Source organism: Diuraphis noxia, unplaced genomic scaffold, assembly GCF_037042655.1.
Source record: "Diuraphis noxia isolate RWA-SAM2 unplaced genomic scaffold, SU_Dnox_SAM2 contig0002, whole genome shotgun sequence".
Lineage (NCBI taxonomy): Eukaryota > Metazoa > Arthropoda > Insecta > Hemiptera > Aphididae > Diuraphis > Diuraphis noxia.
The window spans coordinates 42,994,655-43,019,705 of NW_028301712.1; the positions used below are offsets into that span (position 1 = coordinate 42,994,655).

General features: G+C 31.7%; 1 long non-coding RNA gene across 3 annotated transcripts in view; it reads left to right on the plus strand.

Annotated features, from left to right (window-relative positions):
* LOC149058491 (uncharacterized) overlaps window positions 1-25,051 on the plus strand; it is a 79,433-nt gene that overhangs the window by 13,369 nt on the left and 41,013 nt on the right. For 2 of the 3 annotated variants that reach the window (XR_016190408.1, XR_016190410.1), the window contains exon 2: window positions 19,474-19,748. This is a non-coding gene — a long non-coding RNA (uncharacterized LOC149058491). Of the gene's footprint in view, window positions 1-19,473; window positions 20,202-25,051 lie in introns of those variants that run through there. The other variant, XR_016190409.1, reaches the window with a different exon arrangement.

A 25,051-nucleotide genomic window follows, 5' to 3' on the forward strand; every position in this document is an offset into this window, starting at 1 on the left:
TGCCGTTCATATAAAACGAATTCTCTGTTGTATTAAACTATATTATAATGGACTGTCTTTATAACTTGAAATCTCTCCACTTTTTATAATAATGTTGAAAAAAATCTCGATGGCAAGATTACTAAAATTGTTAAAAGAAAAAATGGTTCGTAATTGTCAGAAAAGAAGACACATTCTGGTTAATTTTTTATTAAAATTAATTTTGAATTCAAACATTTCTAAAGTCTTTTGTATTCTTGAAATTTAATTAAACTTGACGTTTCGAGTATAATATTTACAACATTCATCATCAGATACATAACCGAGTCGTTAATCAAACACACGCTATAAAATGTGCATATATTCCTCCAAATGATTAATGTTGACAATTTGATGTTCGAAACGCCAAGAATAATGCACTTTAAAAAAAAAGAAGTACAGGCTCGTCTTAACTACTATGTTTTTTTTTAAAGTTTAAGTTTAATAATTAATTAACAATATTTTTTTTTTAAGAACTTTCAGTATAAAAGTATTATAATTCAACAATTACAGATTTTTTTTTTTAACTATCCCGCGGCAACTAAGGCCAATGGGAAGGGGGTAGTACTGTAGATTTTATGGAATGGTAGGTTGGTTTTACACGTAGGTGAGAGTTTCGGCAGAATTTCTATTGGGGCACCCATAGGTTTCTGCCATGCACCGGAGTGGGGGATGGTGGCACTTAATAACAGATTTATACTATGAGAATATAATATATAGCTCAGAAATAAGATAAGTGAATGATTTAAATTTTACAATAAAAACAACAGAAGAACAACATATACTGTTGATACTAATAATAATTAATTTACAATAATTAAAAATAATTAATCACCTGATTTCCATATTGAAAATTAAATGTGTATTTTAATATAATATTGCGGTGGAGGGTATATAAAATAAAATATAAATAAGCAAGTTTCAGAATATTAAAACAAATAACTAAGTATATATGTTGTAGGTAATAACTAATAAGGATTAATTATTAATTATCTAGTAAAAATTGTATAGATTTTTTAGTCGTATTAATAAACTATTAGCTAATAATAAAATGGAAAAAATCAAACTTTCAAAACATTACTTATAGTATGTAGAAAGTATCATATATACTGCAATAAAAAAAAAGAAACGGAAGAGCTGACTATTTAGCACAACGCATAAACCCTTGGAAGTTCAGGGTCAAGGACTGAAGGTATCGTAAAGGCTCGTTGGATAAGCTCCAAAACAAAACAAAAGTCTGCCGTTTTCAATGCCTGATGACAATGATCGTTATAATTATAAAATCATAGTTGAGTACAATAAATACAAAAAACAAATTAGTGTTAAAATTATCACTTATAATTTCCGTGGCAAACAAAATGCGTATTGATCGCAAATGGTTATTTGTGAAAATTCAAAAATCTTAATGTTGTTTGGATAAAATATTTAGAAAAAAATGTATTCAAATAAATATATAAATAATTTGGCTAATTTAAAAATTCTAAATGGTCAAAATCAAATTAATGAATTTAAGTATATATAATTGTGAAAACACTAAAATAGATTTTAAAATATAAATCTATCATGCTCATATTTTCTGCAACAACTATCTATTGTTAAGTGACCATTGCATATAAAATATTATTATATTTTCATATTCCTAATTAAATAAGGAAAATATGAAATTAAACATTCTTGCTTAAAATACTTTTAAAATGTATTCAGAATACGTATTTAAATACTTGGGTTACTTGGTTAGGTGTAAAAGAATTGTACTCAAATACTGTCTTTCAAAAGTATTGGGGAATCAATTCAAATACATTTTAAAAGAATCCAAAATAATAGTGTACCTATTAAAATGCTTTTACGTTTAACACAAATGTAGGTATAATTAAAATTATTTAAAAAAATATTGAAATCAAATAATTTATAAATAAATTCTTTAAATGGTCAAAGAATTTCAGATGTATGCCCAGTGCATTATATTGTCAAGTTAAACTTCAGCGAGGTAAATATGAATATTAGGTAGGTATTCTGTCATATGCGCATTTAATTAAATCATAAAAATGGTTAGACGCATTATAAAATATTATTTAAAAACCAATTTAAAAAAAAATTGTATTAAAAAAAAATATATATATATTGTTTGTTGGAATACGATGGTAAAAAGAAAATAATATTCGCAATTATAGAATAAAATATTAAAATACAAAGAAAAAGTATTTAAATATGAGTATTCAAATACTGATCAAGCCTATATAATATATAAATAATTATAATATGTAAAGGTATCTACTACAATTTTTCAATTGTTACCATATTTGTTTTTATAAAACACTATAACAGTAAAATAATAATAGTTATATCTATATAAGTATAAAAGTATAAACTGATGTGGTTAAACTATTTGACCTGAAATGTATGTAGAAAAACTGCAGCATTTATAAAACGAATAATGAACGATAAAAATATACATATTATTATATTATCATTATTTATTTATATGTCGTATCTGGATAAAGGTAGATTTCATACGGTATAAGTAATGTGTATTTATAATGGATATTTGCATTGCACGTATACATAATAAATACGCTCTTTCTGCGATTTGACGTTAACGAAATAATAGAATTATTACTTTGCGCATGATATATTCATTATATACGTTATGCACGTAACAATAATATATTATAATATGACATCGAGTATGTGTATTTTTATATTTTAGAAAAACACAAATGATATAAAAAAAAGCCACGTCACCTGCAGTATGTACATAATACTGCACAGTGTTCTATGTGATTTTACTGTTATTATTTTTAAATGTTTGATCAATTTCATCGTTTTAAACTATATTATACTATTAATGTGTACCTATTACGTATGTATAAACGATGAGAAATAGAATTCGTAGTTATTACGTGTCACGTTGGAGTTAAAACATAGTCATAGTCGAGTTCTTTTTATATTTTTATTGCTTTTATCCAGAATCGAGTTTGATTATCTATAAACGTATTTTGTAATATTCATACACACAAAATATGAGTGTGCGTGTGTGTGCGCGCATAGTATAGATCTATGACAAAAGGAATCATGATATAATAATGTGACGTGTAAGCGTATTGGGTATCGACTATCAATGTGTTCCAATTCAATAGAAACGTGTTTAAAAAAATTCGTATATTTAGTAGTACTCGAATTCGAAACCGATCTGAATAAATATTATAATATATAGTCACCAACAAATACAATACGACGAATAATAATATAATATAAAATTAGTTATGTGTAGATATAACAATATTTCGAAATGGATATACGACGCGAAAACTTGAATTTGATCGTTTTTATACTATTTTATTATTTTCATTTTCGTATATTTAATCTACACTATGAACGGTGAAGTATAATATAATATACAACACTGCGTCGTAGTGTGAAATAGTCTCACTGCAGATTAGAATAATAGTATATGCACCTAACTATTATAAATTTTTATCTACATTTTTCCGATAGATGCTACAGCAGCGTAATCGCCTTGTTATAATATATGTATTGTCTCTCGAACTTACTTAAGTACTTGTACGATACAAGCTCATAGGAGAACGTCTTTATAATAGTATGTATAAAAGTCTATAATATAATAAGATAGTATTGATAGTTATATGTATAGACGTGTATGCCGTATGAGTAATACTGTAAATATCAATAAGTTAGATAACTCTGTCAGGAAAACTTGAAAAAAAAACTTGTGTGAGGGACGAATAAATATTTTATAGCTACCAACTAATACGATAATATGACGTATAATATAATATTATGTGGGTTAGGTTGGGCTAGATCAGGGGGGCGTTCTCACTGGTAGGACGAGGGTGTCATATCCCCCTTGGATTATTTTTGTAATATCAGATATATTATGATAAAGCAACGAAAGTATATTTACCGTTATACGTTATCTGAGAATAGTCAAAAATACATCCCCATTAAAAAAGTCGAGCATGACACTTTGTTAGATATTAGGATATTTGAAAACGGAAATAACATCGAGGCAAACTCGAATTTTATCGTTTTCATATTTATTTTATTCTTTTCATTTCATTATTTAATTGACACTGATGAACTATGATATACAATAAACTGTGCGTCTTATCACAAAATAAGCAAATCTCGCTGCAGATTAGTTAAGTATCTATATCTCTAATTATTACCTACCTACGTTATGCCGATAAACGCGGGAATAGCAATTGTTATGTTATATTGTTTCGCGATCATTCTTGTTCGTCCGACACTCCGACATAAGCTCATACAGGAGAACGCTTATATATAAATATAATATATAAGACTATTAACGTGTTTTCAGTCGTTCTGTTCGAACCGGCGGTTTAAGCACTTACAAACAGGACTGTTGTCTGTATGTATATTATACGTGGCTAAGTAGCAATGTGACGATACGATTAAGATAAGATACTTTCCATCGAATTAAATTACGATTTTAATCCATAGAAAACGTTTTAATAAGCCCTTAATACTCACTACCTATTCTGTTGTCAGTATGTAATTCTAGCAACATTAAATTAAAAGATAAAAAGATTTTATAAATTTTATAAATTTAAATAACGATTCGATTTTGAAAAGTTGAAAATGTTTAAATATTAGAAATATAATTACTTTACTCAAAATTTCTAGATTATATCTTTGAAATTTTTTAAACAATAATTAGTATATAAAAAAGCGGGAAAGTAAGTGGATGTCGTTCTGCTGCACAGTAGGTTACAAGTGGGTTACTGTAATGGATGGTATTAAATATGAATTCCATAATAATAATTTCATTGTATATGAAAAACGATTCCGAGTAGAGACGGTTTTTGTCAGTCTAGGTTATGTTATACTCTATAAATTATATTGTCAAATTAGATTCATTATGTACTAGACTCAGTCATTCATAGTAGGTTTATACAATTTATTATAAAGTATTAATATAAGTCATTAACGACATTAACTATTAATATTAGAATATAAAGTATACTCTAGAAATTTAATTACCCACGGGCCACGAATAATATTTTTAAATTACAACGATTTTTAGGTATTTTGTCAAAATTCGAACTTTCAATGCTTATTATAAAAAAATTTCAACTACCTATGTATTTTTAATATTTTCTAACTACCATCGTGAAAATATATTAGGAGATAATTTTGAAGACTTTTACCAAACCAATAAAATTTTACTTGATAAGCATTTACAAAGACCTAGAAGTAGTTTCAATGAAAACATACAAAACAAATAAATAAATACAATTTTAATGTAATTTGGAAAAAAAAAAACTAAAAAGTTCGAAAATGTCAAATGTCTATAAATAACTTCAAATGATGTGAAATAATTTGAAAATTTCATCATGTATAGGAAATTCCAGTATAAACATTCAGTAAAAATTGCATCTGTCTACGGGAATTTCAAAAATTGATTTTTCGTAAAAATTCCCATTTTTCCCTTTTTTTTCTTGATGCTTTTGAAAACTACTAGGAAATTCAAAATTTGACCCCCCCTCCCCCCCACCATGCACAAATTAAATTCACTTTCCAACGAGAAAAGCTATACTGAAGTTAAAAAATCAAAGCATAATTTTAACAACTTATCGTGTACACGCAAAAAAAAACACACACACACAACATTGTAAAATCAATACAATCATCGCTTCACTCAGAATCTAAAATATGTAAATTAATTTTTTTTTATTTAAAATTTAAAAGAGTGAGGCTGATTTAAAATAAAATAAAATGAAAGAGGTTTTATTTTTTGTGTTCTATTGTATTTAAAAGAATATATTTTCAGTAAAAAACAGTATTATAATAATATATAATGTTTAATGAATTAAAATTCAAAATAAATTTGTAGTATTATACAATGTATATACCTAATTAAAAGCAGAGTAAATCGTACTTACAAACTAATATTAAAAGTCACAACCAACTGTAATAAATCAGTAACGTTATAAATAAAACTATAGACAGAAATAATGCACTGACTACTATAATGTTGTTCTTAACACGTTGACTGTCATGAGATCTAAAACTATGTGATCTTGTTTTACTTCACTACATCCTTGCGGTCAAACGTGTTTCATGAGTTGACAATTTTTATTTTTTTTGAAACTATTAGGAGTATTTCATTTGTAACTTTTGTTCAAATTGTGTTTCAAAACAGTTTTTACAGATTCAAGCCGAAAATTTCGTGGTTGTAGTTTGTCATTATCTGGAAATGAAAATCTTCCCACAGATTAGTACTATTATTTTTATTACGTACGTTGTATTGATAGATGCAGCTGCAATAATTATGGCCACCCATTATATTTTGTCGTTATCACACACACACATGTACATATTATAGGAGAATTATGTCTATTATAGGAATAAAAGTCTATAGTTTAAACTGGATTTAGATTTAACTATAATATGAATTTTCGTTTTAACTATTCTATTTGAACCGGCGGTTTCAAAAGAGCGTACTACCAAGACTTAAGATATGATGTAATACATTGGTCTTATTGGTAATAATGCAGTATTATAATATAATAATGTAAAGATACGATTACAAAAAGTTGCACGCCAGACTGCATTACACCACCGATATGTTTTATTCTTATTTCTTATTTATTTTATCATGTTTGGGATGGTTTGACCGAATCGGCGCCGCAAATAATAATATACTATTATATTATGATGCGTGCGGCCGATTGTCGTACGAATGTATTATACCGTTTCTTTTATACCTACGGTGGAGATATTATATTATTAGGGACACGTCCCTCGTTGTCTCGTTAACGAGGAACAAAATAATGAAAAACAAAAATAAAACGAATAAAAACACTGCTGGGGGCTGCTCGTTTAAAAATGTATCTCATTATTAATTATGTTAATAATTCATTGCATTATTACTGCTGGGAATCTCAAAACCAACAAAACGTGTTTTAGTTCGTTTAAGCGAACGCGTGATTCCCGGATCTAATTAAAAATATTGTATTTTTTCCCTTCCGATTTTTTTTAACGCTCGCTTTATTTCTTTCTTTGTATCGCTCCCCACCACTCATCCAATCTTCTTCTCTCACTGTATATCTCTTACTATACATATATATTCGTTGTCTTGGCGGTATTCCACAAGAGAGGTAATATTTTCCGGTAGATAGCTTTTGGGCCACTAAAGGGTCCGATGGTTGTTTTTCTTCTTCGTTCTTTTCGCCTAGTGTTATTAATCATTTAACGCAGTTAGTGACGCCACCCATTACCGTCTTGGCGGTGAATGTACATGGTGGGGGTAGTTGAAACCTACCCACCGCCGCTTATTCGTGTATACATACATATATATTTTCTTTTTGCTTTTCTTTTATTTTCTCCACTCCGCGCCGGTACTCGGCAAAACGAAAACGACAAATTTCTGTTGAACATTAATTAATGACGTTGTTTTTTTGTTTTACGTTTTCCCCTTCGATTTGATTTATTGGAGTACTCGGAGATTAATAAATATCGAAAAAGAACGTTCATTAATCCACATTAGTACACACACACACAAAGGACAAAAAATTACGCACACACACACATACGAAAAAAAAAGGTCCTTTTTGGAAGAAGTTGGTGGGTGGGTGAATGCTTGACGTTTGTCCCGAACGCCAAAAGTACAGCTAATAAATCACGTAAAGTCCCCCCCTCCCAACACCGACATAATATATTTTGTCCCACTCTCTTCCCTATCCTCAGTCGCTAGTCTTTATTGTTTATGGCTGAAACTTAAAAAAGTATATATTGTTATACTTGTGTATGCGTGTCCGTGTGATCCTTGATTACCTGTCGCAGTGCCTAATAATACGTATCGCTGACGTTATCGGACGCACAGGTGTTGCTGTATTGCCTATACGGGACGCCGGCCTTGCTCGTTTCATGCGGTACCTGGACAGTGACCAATTCTTGATTTGTTTTAGTAACTCCCCCCTTTCACTATCGACTGCAAAAATATATATAACATTATAAGTTTATAGACAATATGATTATATTTGAAAGCGTTCTGGTTTCACGCTGAACATGGTGTTATATATATAGATCATCGTCTCAATATTATTCGCTGATTTCGCTGTATCCAACTCATCTAAGATATCAATGTAATACATACATACAAATATTTGTATATTAATATTTCTTTAATTGGTTTTCTTAATAGAAACCCATTAAGTAGAATTCAAAATAAATGTACATATTTACCGAGATTCTGATATAAGTAATGACCGTCTAAGATCAATTTTTCATTTAATTAGATTTTAAATTAAAATTCTCTCCTACAGTTTTTCGTAGAATTTTTTGTTCGAAGGAAAATTAAAATTTACTTTTTATCATATTAAGATAAAATTTCAATCCATAGAAAATGTTTTTATAAGTCTTTACTTATTACCTACACAGGATGTAATTCTACCGATATTAAAATAGAATAAAAAAAATAATAGATTGTTCTTGTCGAGTATGATTTAAATTTATAAATTTAAAAATATCAAGTATTTTATATGATATTTCCAGATGCTATCTTTTTAATATTTTATATAAATAGTTATGATAATAAATATATTAATTAATATACAGAGAACTTTTATGGACAAATATTTTTCGATTTATTTCAACACTTTTTTTTTACTTAAGTTTTTATAATTTCGAATCGTATAAAACCAATATTACATGGCCGTGAGATGTCAGTATTTGAAAAATAAATATTTACTATTACTACACGATTCCACATTAAAATATCTAATTAAGCATAAATACTAATTTCGAGGTCGTGGATTCGAGCCACATGTTGGGTGCCAGGTTGTCGTTTACACAAATTGATTCCGTCGAATATTTATAAACACTCATAATAATTAAAATATAATTAGGTAACGATCACTGCTAAAGAACCAACTTTTTTCCAATTCTATCTCTTATATAATACCAAGTTTCAATATTGATAAATATCATTGCTTTAAATCAACTAAAATTTGCTTTTCAAGACTAAGATTAGGTTTATATAATAATGATGATAAAACTGACATAATATTGTTACATTTTAAGAACACAAATATTTTCTTAACCTAATTGATAGTGATAATGTTTATATTTGACCACAGGGCATATACTTTAATAAAAGATTTCGTAGTAAATTCAAGTAACATTGTAAAAACCTAACAAACAGACAACGATGATATACACAGTAATAAATCTTAAAAACATTTTCGGAAACATTGAATGAAACCATCACATCAGTTCTACTCGTATTAATTATTCAAATATTACATACGTATACCTACGCGTACTACAATATCATAGTTAGTTCAAGGTTTTTTAATATCTCGTACGTTTTTCTTTCCTGATTCCAGTACGATCGCTTTGAATTCTATACATATTTGTTTTCTAAGCATACCTGCCCTCGTTTTGACCTATAGCGAAAAGGATATCTTGTTAAAAAAAATGTATAAACATCAGTGAGATTGAGAGAGAAGAAGAAGTTACAAGAAGAAGGGCGAACTAGAAATTTAGAGGGAGTGAGGAAGTGGTGTACAAGGGAAAGTAAGAGAGGGAAAAACACGCTTCTCATAGTATATTCAGCACGGTGACGTAAAAAGCTTTTAGTTCCCGGGATCCCGCTTTAACCGTTTTGCCGGACTCATTTACCCTCATTTCGAACGGCAATGGTGGTCGAGGGTGCCTGGTGGGAAGAGGTAAAGAAAACCGGGAACCTTTTTAAAAATGAAGGGATTTACTGGATACGAGCTCTAGAAGGCACACGGTCATATAATCGAGAGAAATGGTCCGGTTGCCGACGCTCTCCGCGCCACCGCTGACTTCTTAATGGAACAAGCTTAGTCTTGTCGTCCGGCGCGCAGACCCCACGCCACAGCGAGGAGAGAGGAAAAAACGTTCGCCTCCTCACCCCCGACCAAGCGTGTAAGTATGTGCGCGCGTGTGTGCGCGTATTATGTTTATTGCATATATGCCTCCGGGACCGACGGCCATTAACTTTTGTCATTTTCCCTTCTCATATATACTTTTTTTCTTTATATATTATGTGTTTTTTTCTTTTTAACTGACTCTCTCTCTCTCTCTCTCTCTCTCTTGTTCATTCGGTATCCTACGTGTGCGTTTTTATATGTGTTCATTTATATATGTAATATATATTATACGCTTAGATACTGCAGTGTGCTGCCGCCACCGCAGCATAACTATCCGACCGGCTAAAACGGATTACATATACGTTTTTTTTTTGTTTACTTTCCGTTTTTTTACAATATATACATATGGTTGCTCTAAGTCATACCTTATGATATATCTTAACGTTATACACCTATATTATTACTGTACGGTGTTTGGAACTGCGCACAATATAACAACTCTAACCACGAAACTATATTATACAATATTTTATATATATATACTACACACGCAGCAGCTATTAATTGCAATATTGTGTATTACGATAAGACACCCTCGTACATATATATATATACGTGTATGTGACACACTTCTCACTGAGACTTTGGTAAATACTTGTATTGGTTATTCCCATGACCGTATTCGACATTTGGTTTATGCTTTATACGTTAACCGTTTATATAATAAAATATAGTAGTTTATACAGAATATAGAGTTCGATACTGAGTATAAAGATTAAAGGCAATTACAGAACCATTTCGGTTGTCGAATGTGTGTAGGTATATTATAATAGCTTAGGCAGAGTAAATTAATATTATTGCAAAAAAACTTCCAGATGGTTTTATTTAATCATCACGGAAACAATAAATGTTCGACGATCGAGTTGACGTGCCTTATTATTAGTACCAAACATATATTTTCATCACACACTAATTTTTCTGAAAATTTTACTCTTCTGTTAATATCTACTTCAAAAAATATGATAAGACACAATGGAAATGTAAGTCCACGAAAGCGGTGTAAAATTTCTCATCCTGCAGAAAGATGTTATAATAATGTTATACACTATTGAATTGTATTAAAAAATCTTATCAATAGAACCACTACAAGAATGACTACAATGGTTTTACGATTATCGTCACGTAAAAAAGTTTGAAAGCTATCACTTAGTGTACACCTATACTACTACAATAATAAGTCAAATGTCGCGGTTGAAATCCATGCGTTTTCTTCAATATCAGATAATATAAGAAAAGAAGTAGTACGCGGCGGTGTCTTTGCCGCTATATATAGGTATACGCGTGATATATAGAATAGAACATTAGAGAATTGATGCGAAAGCAAACAAAACGAATTCCGCCGTATTTTTTATTTTTATTTTTTTGGGCGTTCACGCGCACATGGACACCGCAAACGTTTAAGCGATTGGCTAAATTGGGTTTGTTCGCGATTAGCGGGCACAAAAAGTACCGCGTGCAGTCGTCCGTCTGTGCGGTTTGCGATCGATATGGATTCGTCGGGAAACGGTTTAAATTCTCCGCGCTCGTATAGCCAATAAATCCCCCACGTCTAATACTCGTCCTATGCATGATGGTATATCTGATAAAGTATATAAACGTGTGTAGTCATATCGAGAGAGTGTGAGAGAGAGAAAGAGAGAAACACGCACATACACACACGCACACATAGACAGAGGGTGTGAGCGAGACGAAGACGAGTATGCGCGCGAGAGAAACGCGAAAAAACCGAAGGGATCCTGTTAAAAAAAAAGTCCTCGGGGAGCCGTCGGAATCGGTTGATTGTCCCGCACCTCCGGCCCTGGACCATATCTAATCCCTTGGCCGACCCGGTGGAGCGGCGGGAGAGACTATACGACGGTTTTTGGTACAAGTGTTGTGTGCGTTTTTTAATGTGTGTGTGTGTGTGTATAAGGTCCACGTCTAAAATCGTCCCCTTCGAACTGCCTTGGCTACAACTACGCTACCACCGCCTTCGCGCCGTTACTACTATACCGGCGACCGCTGGCCCTCCGGTTTATTTTCGCCATTGGTCACGTAAATAGTTAATGGTTCGGAAAAATAAAGGCGACAAAGAAAACAACACATTTGTTCCCGCGGACGCGCGGTGGAGAGAAAAAAGACTATTATTGTTGACCCGGCCGCTGCCGTGGTTTTTTACCACTTGTATTTCTTTAGCTCTTTTTCTCTCTCTCTCTCTCTATCTTTCACCTCCTCCCCAACTCCCTATACATATACTACTTTTCTCTGTTCTTGTACACAGACTTAATGAGAAAATGTACAGAAGTAGAAACATACACGCACACATGCATGTAGTAACAAATAGGTTTTTTATCCTACAAATCGTTTTGCTATTGATTTTCCTTCCGATTTCCGCCAATACATATAATATAATAAAGAATAATAATAATACCACTTGCGACGCTTATCTCTCTCTCTCTCTCTCTCTCTCACACACTCTCTCTTCCCAAACTCGCGTTCAAACGTTTGTGGCTGTGTGAGTAGGCGTAATAGGAACAGTGCTTAATTCTTCACGATCGTGTAAAACCGATTAGTCGTGTCCAAAATGCGATTCACCCGCGACTCCCGCGGTCTCGTGTATTACAATATTAATGGCGTCATTATGTTATACACCACAACCGATTTATATATAATATTATAATTAGGTCCCAAATATTTGCAAGCATCCTATATTACAATGTTATTATAAAATATGAAATTAGATTTCTTACGATTATGTTTTTAAAGTTTTTTTCCTCCTATATTGTCACAAGGGAGAAGCTGTAAATTAAGTTATAAACCACCACCGCCATATTATAATATGCACAGTAATCGCGAAACGGGCGTGTGCACCTGTGGTCCGTGTTACGCACCCTTCACGTTTAGGTACGTACCTCCACATGTTAATATTAATATGGATTTATATATATTTATATATATACATATGTTATAATATGTAATATATCTATATAATAAGATATATTGTATTTGTGTGTATCTATCCCAATTCGCTATAAACAACGCAATATAAACCACATTGAAACTTTTGTGATGGATAACACGAGAGCGATGGTTCTCTCAAGCTTACCACTCGCGTCTTCCTTATTGGTTTCGTTTTTTTAATTCGACCATCGCTGCTGTAGAGCCACCGCAAAAGACAAATGAGAGATTATTGTTTTATTTTTTCATGCTGACACTGATGTATTGTCTCCGTAAGGTTTTATGAGAGTCATAGACAAAGCTTCGCAACAATAATCAAAACAATTTAATTTCTCGAGCTGCGTATTTATGTACAGTTTATGTTACGAATCTTGCTGTATAGTGTGCGACGAAAAAGATTTAAGGATCCTTCCGTATCCTTAAAATCGATCGTCTAAAATTGGCCACCCAAATTCTCAATTGTTAACAAGTAATTTTGAGTTTTGAATCGCAAACTAATCCGTTTTTGACGTGCGCGGAAGAATATAAATTATTTTTACAATAATATAAGCTCAGCACCATCGTATCAAATATAATAATATATACAATAACGATATGTGCTGTTATACATCTTCACACATAATATATTAATATATATATATATATAAATATTATGTGTGATGATAATAATAATATGATACTCGCAAATACCTGTGCGTGCCGTGAGATACGTCGACACTTATTCGAGGGCTTATGGAACTCTCTATATATAATAATGTATATACACACTGAACGTCAAGCCGTCGTATATATAATATATATAATATGTGTGTATAAGACTGTTGATTTCGAGTTTTCACTATATTCAAAGCGAATATTAAAATCAATACGACGTACGCAGCTCAGTTTTCCCCCTCGACGTACATATTATTATTATTATTATTGTATACACATGCGTATATGTATATATATCGAATCTTTTCGGGCGAAACACGCGCTCACCAATGTTTATTTTTCATCAGGCCACGGAAATTCGCAATTACTTTTACCGTATACATATTATCATGTGCTACGACTCTGCACGCTTGGGATTCATTTCAAGCGATTTTTTTTTTCTTTTTTTTTTTACGATCGCTTTAATCGAAAAGTGTTTACACATTACTATTATCGTATATGTGTGCTATGCGTATTTTCAGAAATATATTATATGTATATATAGGTACGCGATCGGCGACAAATCACCATCAACTTTTGACATAGCATATCGTGTACTTGTCACGCGAGCTGAAAATTTGAAATATTATTGTAGCATAAAAATAAAATATACAAAGTGGGTCTTCACTGACTGTGTATAATAAAAGAATGATTAATTATTAGAGTTTGATTACAATCGTGATTAAAAATCACATTTTGTGAATATTAAAATACTGTAATACCAATAATTTATAGGTATTTGATTATTTTTGTTAATTTTCATGTCAAAAGAAAAAAACGGACATTAAAACGTACAAAAATAATTAATCGATTAATTAATAGTTTTACCTAATTATGCAGTTAATTTATACATAATTAATTACAATAATATGTTAATAATTACGTGACACAAATAGACTATTATAGGCATTTCTGTACGTATAAATAATGTAATATACGTAAAATATATGCGAGCGCTGCAGTATAAAATATTATAATATTATTGAAGGTACCAAATGTATGTGTATATAAACGAGAGATACGCTGTAGTATAATATAATAGGTATATGTAAGACTATAAACGAACGGGTGGTCTTATAGTTTGGCGTGGAACAAAATTGCACCGGTATATAGGCGATAAATTATTTCCGGTCGGAGGGCCGGATATCGGGTAAACCCTCGATCCGGCTTATAAAACCGACGAGGAATTTCTGAAAACGCCACGGAAATTTATCGACGACCGGAACGGGCCTATACCGGTTACGTACACATATTACGCATGATATAATATGAGACGAAGGCAACGGGATAAATTCGATTTGCAGTAGATACGAACGAACCTAACCTATGCGCATTGGGCGTATTCATATATTCGTATATAGGTCGCTCTAGAATATTATTATTATAATAATAACAATGATAATAATAATAATAACAAGAATAATAAGAGGCGCGGCAATAAAGCTTGGCGGGCTGCAGGTGTACGCGCTGGCGCTCTGGCGTCTCGGCAGACACTGGCGTACAGGAGAGGTCGGGCAGACGAAAAGCGCAAGTGCGGCGGGGCACACGCCCTCGGCTGCGCCGTCAATTATTTCCCGTTTTTTCGTTATCGCGTCGTATTGTCTCTCTCTATAGCCGTTCATCCTCGTATATACCGTCCCTTCACCCCACAGCTACCACCAAACTACCCCTCCGCTTCCACGCGTCGGACAACAATTATTACGAAGCTTGCGCGTAACAACCACCGCCACCCCTTTTCTCGTTCGGGACCTCTTGTCGTCTTCCTTCATATTCTTTCGTATTCTTTATCGTTTTCTCGTCCTCTTTCTTTTTCGTTTCGTGTCGCGCGCAACGTGAATAATAATTACGATTCACCACCTCTTCCAGCCCTCGCCCGCCGACCACTGCGATGGGCCAAAAAAAAAGAACTGCTCGTCCGAGTCCGCGGGGTGTAATGATTATAAACGATAGCGCGCTTGCGCATAATACCTACGTACAAGAGGGTCGTCTTCGTCGATGCGGGGGCGCAGATGTGCAGTGGTGCGGGGGATAGGTATATATTATTCGAAAAAAGCGACAAGGGTGGGGCCTATATCCGCGTATTATGGTATATAATATAGAGTATAAAAAACAGTCCCCGGTGTACATAATGATTGGGAATAATTTTAATTTCATCGATAGCCCGCGATGAAAAAGTTTTATTCCGTTTTTTTTTTGCGACCAAAAAAACAAAAAAAACTTTTCCACGATATAATATTATAATATATTTTATAACTACAGGCGTTTTCTCTCTTTCTCTGCGCATTTTCATAGTAAAATAATATATACCTATCATACTGTCGTTTACGTACATTGTCTGAGTTATTATTATACGCACGCCCATTGTGCACGTTCCTATAAATTCTGCAATAAACCACGTAGGTCTAAATAATAATTATATAAATGCATAATGTATATAATACATAAATTAGTAGATTTTGGTTTCGTTAGTTATTCATTCATTTAGCATTTTTGGCGTTGATAATAAAAACAAAGAAACGATTTCAAATCGATTACTTGCACGACACGCAATTATATTATTATAAGCTACCGCGTGTAAAAGTCGTTTATAGATATTATTACTTTAATAATATATGACACATATAATATAATATAATGACATTATAATAATCTAAAATATAACATCCTAAAAAGTGATCGTAATAATGTAATATCGCATAATGATTGAAGTTAGCGTTCGTTGTTTCTCAGATTTTTAATACATTTTTCAATCTTATTTACATAGGTATGTCAAAATATAGTAATATTAATAGTAATTAACACTATTATCAACGGATGGTCTAAACTCAGCATATAGCCAATACCTATAGCTCTATAGGGTCTAAAATATTCTATGGATTAGGTTTCACATTACCTGTATATAAATTAAAACATAATCAATATTGATATTTTTTATGAGTATGGATGAAAAGTACTTATGCCTGAAGATCATAGTTTTGATCTTACTATTTTAGAATATGATTCTACTATGTAATTGTATGGAGTCATCAGAAAAATGTTATTTACAACACGCAAATTTAATGCTCTTAAAGTCTTAAATATTAACCTATAGTTTTAAATTAACAAGTCATAAACTTTTATGCACTTCGTACGTATTAAGATTTCTAACTTAAAAAGTATAAAATTGATATAATATAACACAATAAAATAATATTATAATATCATATAGGAAAAATCCATACTGTCGTTTTATACTTATATACACACAAAACGGTGTATTATAATAAAATAATATAGTAATTGAATTGAAGTATATACCGACCGAATGCAAATTAATTTCCGATAGGTATAATATTATAACATAATAATATAAATTCATAGAACACGTGAGCTTTTAAAGTGAATACCTATGTATAGTTATTTATACATCACGCAAGTGAATTTAAACAATTTTAGTAACATTCATACGGAATTACAACCATACTCTATTATTATATCATTGTATTATAATGTCTGAAGGTTCTGATGTTATTAATGTTGCGTGAATAGGAAGACTACGTGCATATGAGGTATACAATATACATGTTTGATACATAAATAAATATAGCCAGTAGCTGATAATACGATTACGATGTATGTGTAGAAATGCGTTTAAATGAGCCGAGTCGATTAACTTGTCGTAACGTAATACTCGTTAAGACGATGACTTACTCACGCTAAAAATAAATACGTTTTATTATATAAAAATGTTTGTAATAAATTACAAGATATTATAATAGAAACTGACATTATAACTATTATATTATTTCACTCAAATTTAATATATTATAATATAGTTGCATGTTTATACACGTAAATGATTATTTGTGAGTCACTTATTCTGTATATCAATGGTTTGTATGTATTTCTACGACATAAAAATAATAAAACTAGTATTGACTTCGCTCGTATTGTCGACAAAAAGCAGCAAAATCGAACATGCTGCTTCTGCACGTCACCAGCGATATATTTCTTCGGATACAAATGGCGATAAGAGATTTCTGCTTGCAAGAGTGTCCGGCAAGTGGCGCCGCCTACCGGATGCTATTAGTATATAAATATCGGCTGGTTCGGTGCGAATAAACGAAATGGGTCCGAAAAGAGAAATGGAAAGAACGAAGGAACTCGACAATTTGCCCCTCGCAATATAGCATAGTATTGCTACTGATGCTGGCACTGGTATCTCACCCCTTTGACGAAATAATAATAGTTGGCGTGGATTTTCCTCGGTTTTTCTTCCGAGTGTATATACCCACTGTCCGCTTTATTCACCCACCCAATGCCAGTGCAGTATATATATAACATTATATAGTTTAATTAAACCGAACCCGTCTATTGTGTAAAACCGGAAGAGGACCCATTATAATAATATACGGACGGGCAAGCCCTTTTTTAAAGAAGAAAAAAAATCGAAAAGAAAAAGAATAATAAAAAGAACGAATTATCGAAAAGAAGAAAAAAGCTAAATATTCTTATGGGGTCATGGTGTTCGCTGGTCGAGGGATGGTGGCGGTGGGGAGGGGGTGTTCGGCGAAACGAAAAATTGCACGGTCCGCTGGCGGCAAAGAATCGTACTGAATTTTCTTTTACGCAAATTGCAAAATGAATGAAAATACGGCGAATTAACTCGGTTTTTTCCCTCCACAGACTCATGATCCCCGGGGTATATGTATTCCAAGTTAGTGAGCGACATTTATATTCTATTATTTATATAGTATTTTTTTCGGTTACCAATAATATTCTCAGCATATACATTTATTCTTCAAATCAGTGCATTTATGTATTTTTGGTTTGTAGAACTATTCAGCCCAACCAAACGGACAAACTTTTGCGCAAATACAACACCTGCCGAGGCTTGAATGAAAACATCGAACTAGATATAGTAGTAGATTACCAGAAGTTTTATATTTATTATTTTAATTTCGTACCTAGGTATATGTAATTTTTATAAATGCAATTATTGTTTTTTATGATTATCGCACGGATTTATATGCATAAAAACAAACCAAATATGTGTTAAAAATCTTAAATATACATAAATATATAAATATATGCACATAAACATTAAAATATGCATGAAAAATAAAAAATATCCATAAAAAATTAGCAAAAACAAATTTTTTGAACATTAAATTAAAACAACATATTAAAAATTATGGTACCTTGCTATAAGTACTTTTCTTAATTTTTTTATTTTCTAAAATATTATATTATAGCCTAATAGGTTTTATAAATACTAGGTAAAAGGGTTTGAAACATTTTCAGTGAATTATTTTAGTGGTATGTTATCAAATACTTACCTATGTCAGCATCTAAAGCTCCAATAGCTGATTTTAAAGGTCAAAGGTGGCTGATAAGTAGGTTTGAATGAAATACTCGTGGTGAGTTCAATCGTTCTCGGACAAAAATCAAAATTATGTGTTGATTTACAAAAAAATATGCAATTATATACTATTATATATCATAGGGCATATTTAATTTTAAAGTTCTAATTTAAATATAAATAGGTAATAGAACATAATATAGTGCGTATCATAGATTTATTTAAATATAGGTACCTACGTACATATTATTATAATACGTAATAATTATAATATTATTATATTAAAATACATAAGATGTTATGTTACATAATATCTGATAGTTAACTTATCAAACATTTAAAAAAAAATGTACACATACTTTTATTTATGGCTGCTGCGTCATGTGTATCAATCTAAGTTGATCAAACGCAATAAAAATATCATAAGCACGCAACATTATATTTTTGAATGTTATTAAATTATATTAATTACAATAATATAAACTTTATTAGATTATCATTTGTCCATAATTTTTATAAGAAAATTTTTATTTTTTTCAGAACAAGACGATTATACATTTTTACCTATATAATATGACGTTTCAATTAAAACACATATTATATTATACGTTAAAAAGTGGCTGTTAACTCGTCATCAAGTGAATGCATGAAAACACAGTATGTTATTAAGAGGAATTATTCGAGTGAAGTCAACATCCTGAGAATATATTATTAGTATTTTTTTTAAAGACATATGAAGTGTTCTTTTATACACCATCATGATGATTCGTACACCAATCGTCAAACGTATACCGTTCCTATGATCGTTCAAAAGGGTATACTCATAAATTCATAACATTATAGTACTATAATAATATAATGCACTTCTATATTATTTAATAATTAAGACAACAGCTTATACATAAATGTGTATAGAGCTTATCAAATAACAGTAAGTATATTATAGAGTTTTGATTCACATAAAATCAGTATCATAGAATTCAACGTAATATGTAAAGTTTCTAGCCATCAGCTGTTATTAGATTTTTTCAAGCCTTCACAAAATGGTGAGAACCTAATAAAATAACATTATATATGCTGACATTTATGTGATAGTAGTCGCCTGACGTAGGCATTGCTCCATCCAGTAAATTTATCAATAATAACTATTATCATTAATATTTGATTTTTATTTATTACAATGTTTTCTCGTTTAGTAATATCAGTCGTATATTATAATATGAATATTTCTTTGTTTAGAGATGTAAATAATAAAATAATATAAATTATGGCGAATAACTATTTAACTACTATAAATGATGATTACCTATACATAAGTAATATATTTTGGTGAGAATTTACCGACCAAACGAAAAAAGTGAAATTCGTATGCGCAGTCCGTAAAAATTTGGAATAGATGACATCATATCATGTTATTTTTTCATGGGTGGGAGGAGGACACTCTGACCACATATCAGACGACATATAAATTATCCATTTACTTTATTTAGGGCCGTTCTTACAATGTCCGGTTAAGTGTCGGTTAAGACTAACCGGTAGAATTCTATCGGTTAACTCATGATAAATTCTTCCGGTCAGTGTTATCAGGCACTAACCGAGCATTGTAAGAATGGCCCTTAGTCATTTTAATAATAATTTGAATTATTTCTAGTAAAATATCATCAAATGAGCGTGGTTAATTGAGAATATATACATATAATATAATATGAAGTAGTATTATTGTTTACATTGTAATGTTCAAACTATTATATAATATCATGAACGTTTAAGCTGTGATATTTTGTCAAACACGGTTTTAATGAAATATTTTTTGTATTTAATAAACTCTCAAGAGTAAAATCACGTGAATATTATTCAAATAAATCTTAACTTTAAGCAGTATTTATATAAAACATGTTAAATGTATCAATCCAAAGAGAGTTGCAGTTCTCATACTCGGTTTATGAAATTCTAAAACTGTTTTTGGGGACGAAATATCATATTGTATCGGTCAATAGCAGACGATGGATTGCACACAATAGTGTGTCTCGAAATTAATGGTATTTTATCTCTCAATCTCTGTTGGGTACATTGTCATAATCAATAGTGTATATAATATATATTACATTATACTTGACCCGATACATCTGTAGAATATAATAGTATAGTGATCTTAATGGACTTAACGTACGATGGGATTAAGAATATAAAGGTATTAAATATTGTCATTAAAAAAAAAAAACCATATTACACGATTAAAGCAAAACAATAATTAATAGAATCAAATCACAGCGTCTGCGGCGTACTAAAATATGATCACACAAGACTTGAACCAGAGGTAATTAAAGAAAAACTATCGTCACGCTTAGATGGTTACCTATATATATATATATTATAACCCGGTAGTCTTCCGGTACAATAGTGCCTTTTTGGTGAGATCAATTATAGTATCTAAATGTAGTGTGGACAAAAGGGGTCGAAGTGAAGGCGTAAAAAGTGGAAAATAATAATCATAATAAATATCGTACACTTGCACACGTGAGGCATGCGGACCACCTTTAACGGGTCTGGTGTTTTTTTTTTGGGGGGGGGGGGGGGTGCGGTGTAGTAGTAGGGCGAAGAGGAGCCGTTCATTGTTTTTCTTATATTTATTTTTTCAATATTTTCGCATGCTATCATAGTTGTGTGCGTGTACGCGTTATTATCTGTGCGTTGGCGCACGCGCTCTCGCCGCGCACGGTATATTCGATCCACGTATATAATATTTTCCTCCGCCGCGTCCGAATCTCGCGTATGCGCCCCAGACGAGTGGTGAAATATAATAATATCATATAATACATATTATATATATATATATATATATATATATGTATATTGTATATAGCATAGGATGTAACGGGTGGGTGAGTGAGTGGTGTTGTATGGTATAGAAGGACGAGACCGAGGAATAGGAGAAGAAATTAAATTATATCAACGGGTTTGTCTCGCACACATCGCGTGGCCATATAGTCGCCCGCCGCCGCGCTCTCGTCCCCCCGGGGAAAACGTACGAGAAATGAACGCTCGAGTGTTATAATAATAAAAATAATAATAATACTACGTGTGGCGGCGGTGGCGGTCGGTCGGTCGGAGAAGAACTGCAGACATACATACATATATATACGTATATACGCGCAACACACACGCGCGCGCGCTCGCACTTACCGTCGGCCATGTTGAATTAGGTTTCACCGTGACCCATGAATATGCGACTGACTATACGTATTACATGTTATCTGCTGTCCGCCGCCCGTTAAGTTTACCTACAATACACGTGCACACGACTTTGAAATCGCGCCAGAGACGTCGCACGCCGAACGGTCTTCGCGAGTTTGTGTGCACTCGCGTTTCCTGTTTTTATCATCTGTAATAAATATATATATATATATATATATATATATGTGTGTGTGTGGATACTGCAGCTCGTATTCGTATGCCTATGTACATCAAAATTCCTTAAAAAAATCAAAAATATTTAAAAATATAACTGAAAACATCACTCACGAATGAGTATGGTTTATACAATAATATTAATATTATTGTATAGTGCGGCTCCAGTATGCACGTGTGGTGCGAAAATTAGATATCTATTATATTCAATGAATATTGGTTGAATAGATAGAAAGTGCTTATAACAACGTCGAAAAGTACACGAGTGTTATCCTCTTAGATTTTACTATTTCACGATTACAGTTAATGATTCATGTAGAGAATATATGACTTTAGACGCATAGTAGGTACGCAAGTTGGAAAAAAAAGTAAATAAATATATATTACAACAAAATTTACTTCGCACGTTTTTGCAGGTTACTGTATAACTATTAACATTCCTGTGAAGATACTCAACTTCTCAACGAAGTATTATGCTAACGATAGCTATATAATTCAAAAAATATTTTAATAACGTGATATAGTTGGCTTTTTGTCATTTATATGTCTTACTATTTTTTGGCATTTTATCTATCCTTCAGTAATCATTTAACCAGTGTGAACATTTTCCGCCAACCTGTTGAAGTGTTGTTGCTGGACGCAGCTGATAAACGAAAAACCGGATATGTATGAAATATCGACAAAGAGGGAATGACGTTGCGCTTACCGGACATCGAGATATCCAAATCTGATGATGGATAAATTGTGAAAGGAACTAAAACATAACTGCTGCGTATTTAAAATAATCAACGAGCGTGAGACACTGAGGCTAGCGGCCTTAGACACGTATTTAGAGTTTTGACACCCCGGGTAAAATTTTATTTGCACCCCTACATACCCCCTCAATCGTCCAACTATCCGGGGTTGGTAAATTGAGTCCCAAATGACCCTAACTCGGTAAATTGAGTCCCGGGGAAAAATAGGTAGTAGGTAAGTTGAGTCCCAGATAAAATAAGGTAGTAGGTAATTTGAGTACCAGGGAAAAACGATTTATATGCATTTAAAATTTAAAAATGTGCACTATACAATTTTTATTTGTGATTTGTGGACTTTCATTGACAGCATGTATATGATTTTGAAAATAGCAACATGCACTTTTATTGCATAAAAAATAATTATATAATTAATAAAAATGCATGTTGCTATATTCAAAATCATATACATGCTGTCAATGAATGTCCACAAATCACAAATAAAAATTGTATAGTGCACATTTTTAAATTTTAAATGCATATAAATCGTTTTCCCTGGAACTCAAATTGCCTACTGCCTTACTTTTTTCCGGGACTCAACTTACCTACTACCCATTTTTCCCCGGGACTCAATTTACCGCTTTCAAAATGTACCAAACTTATCTCGGACTCAATTTACCTAGCCCCCAACTATCATCTGCAAATATTTCAAGAAATTCCCACAAAAAGCTAAAAAGATAATAATGTTGTGACCTGCTTATCTAATAATAGTAAAAAAAATGTATCACATCAGCTGGGTATATGATCCTTATTACTTATAAAGTTATAAGTTATAACTATATTATATATTTATTGTTGTACTGCTATTATTATTTCTAGGATTAACCTTGAATTTATATTTAAGTTGAAATACCTCCAATCGGAAGCCTCTTCACTTTCTTCCTTCTATTTGTTTTGTTATCTTTTATCACTTGAGCTTATTATTCAATAATTGTAACAGATGGCGTAATATAGAATTTTGTTAAAAAGTAAAAAGATTCTTTACTGCTTCCATGGGCACCACACTGCATACTTTTGTATCACTGGTCTAGTACTCTAGTACATTGCTAAGGATTTTTAATTGTTTCAAAGTTTTTGAAAATTACTCGAAATGATTACCAATGGGCAATGATAAATTATTACATTTTCGAGAGGCGAATGGATTAAAATATTTCAGTACAATTAATTTAATTTAAAAACTTGAATTGTATAACTTAAATGTACTTATTATAATGTTTATATAATTTTATTTGTACATTACTTCAAATTATGAAAATTATAAAAGTGGAAAAGCTTCATGGCGGGGAGATATATTTTGAGCAATCGATTTCAACTGGCGAAGGTTCATGACTCACTGTTTTATTATAAGTCGATCAAATAAATTTAAATTTGTTTAGGCTATTTTTTCGCGTGCAAACGGCCGCTTTCATTTATTTATTTTCGGGCCACCTATCACATTATATTATAATAACAATTGGTGGTAAATATAAAAATATAAAATACATGAACAGTAGCTTTTAATACGTATACTCGTATATGACATCAACTGTTCGTATTATACGGCAATATAATAATATACTTATCCACGCATACACACACGACGTTCGGTTTTGTCATCGATGAAATACATAATATAATGAATAAAAACAACGTTAATGTTCTTTACACGCCATCGTGTGTATGCATATACAGGTACGCGTGGTTATTATATACCTACTGTGAACTACACACAGTATATTGTCACCAAGACAACGCATGTATATTAAATTATTATTATTATGTAAACACACACACACACATATAAATATATATATATAAATAGTTGTATATATATGTTATATAATATAAACATTAAGACCCGGGGTACTTAGCTCCCCGCCTTAGTCCGCGTGCGATAATAACACGGTCCTTGTAATGTTTTCTCATTTTTTTTTTTTTTT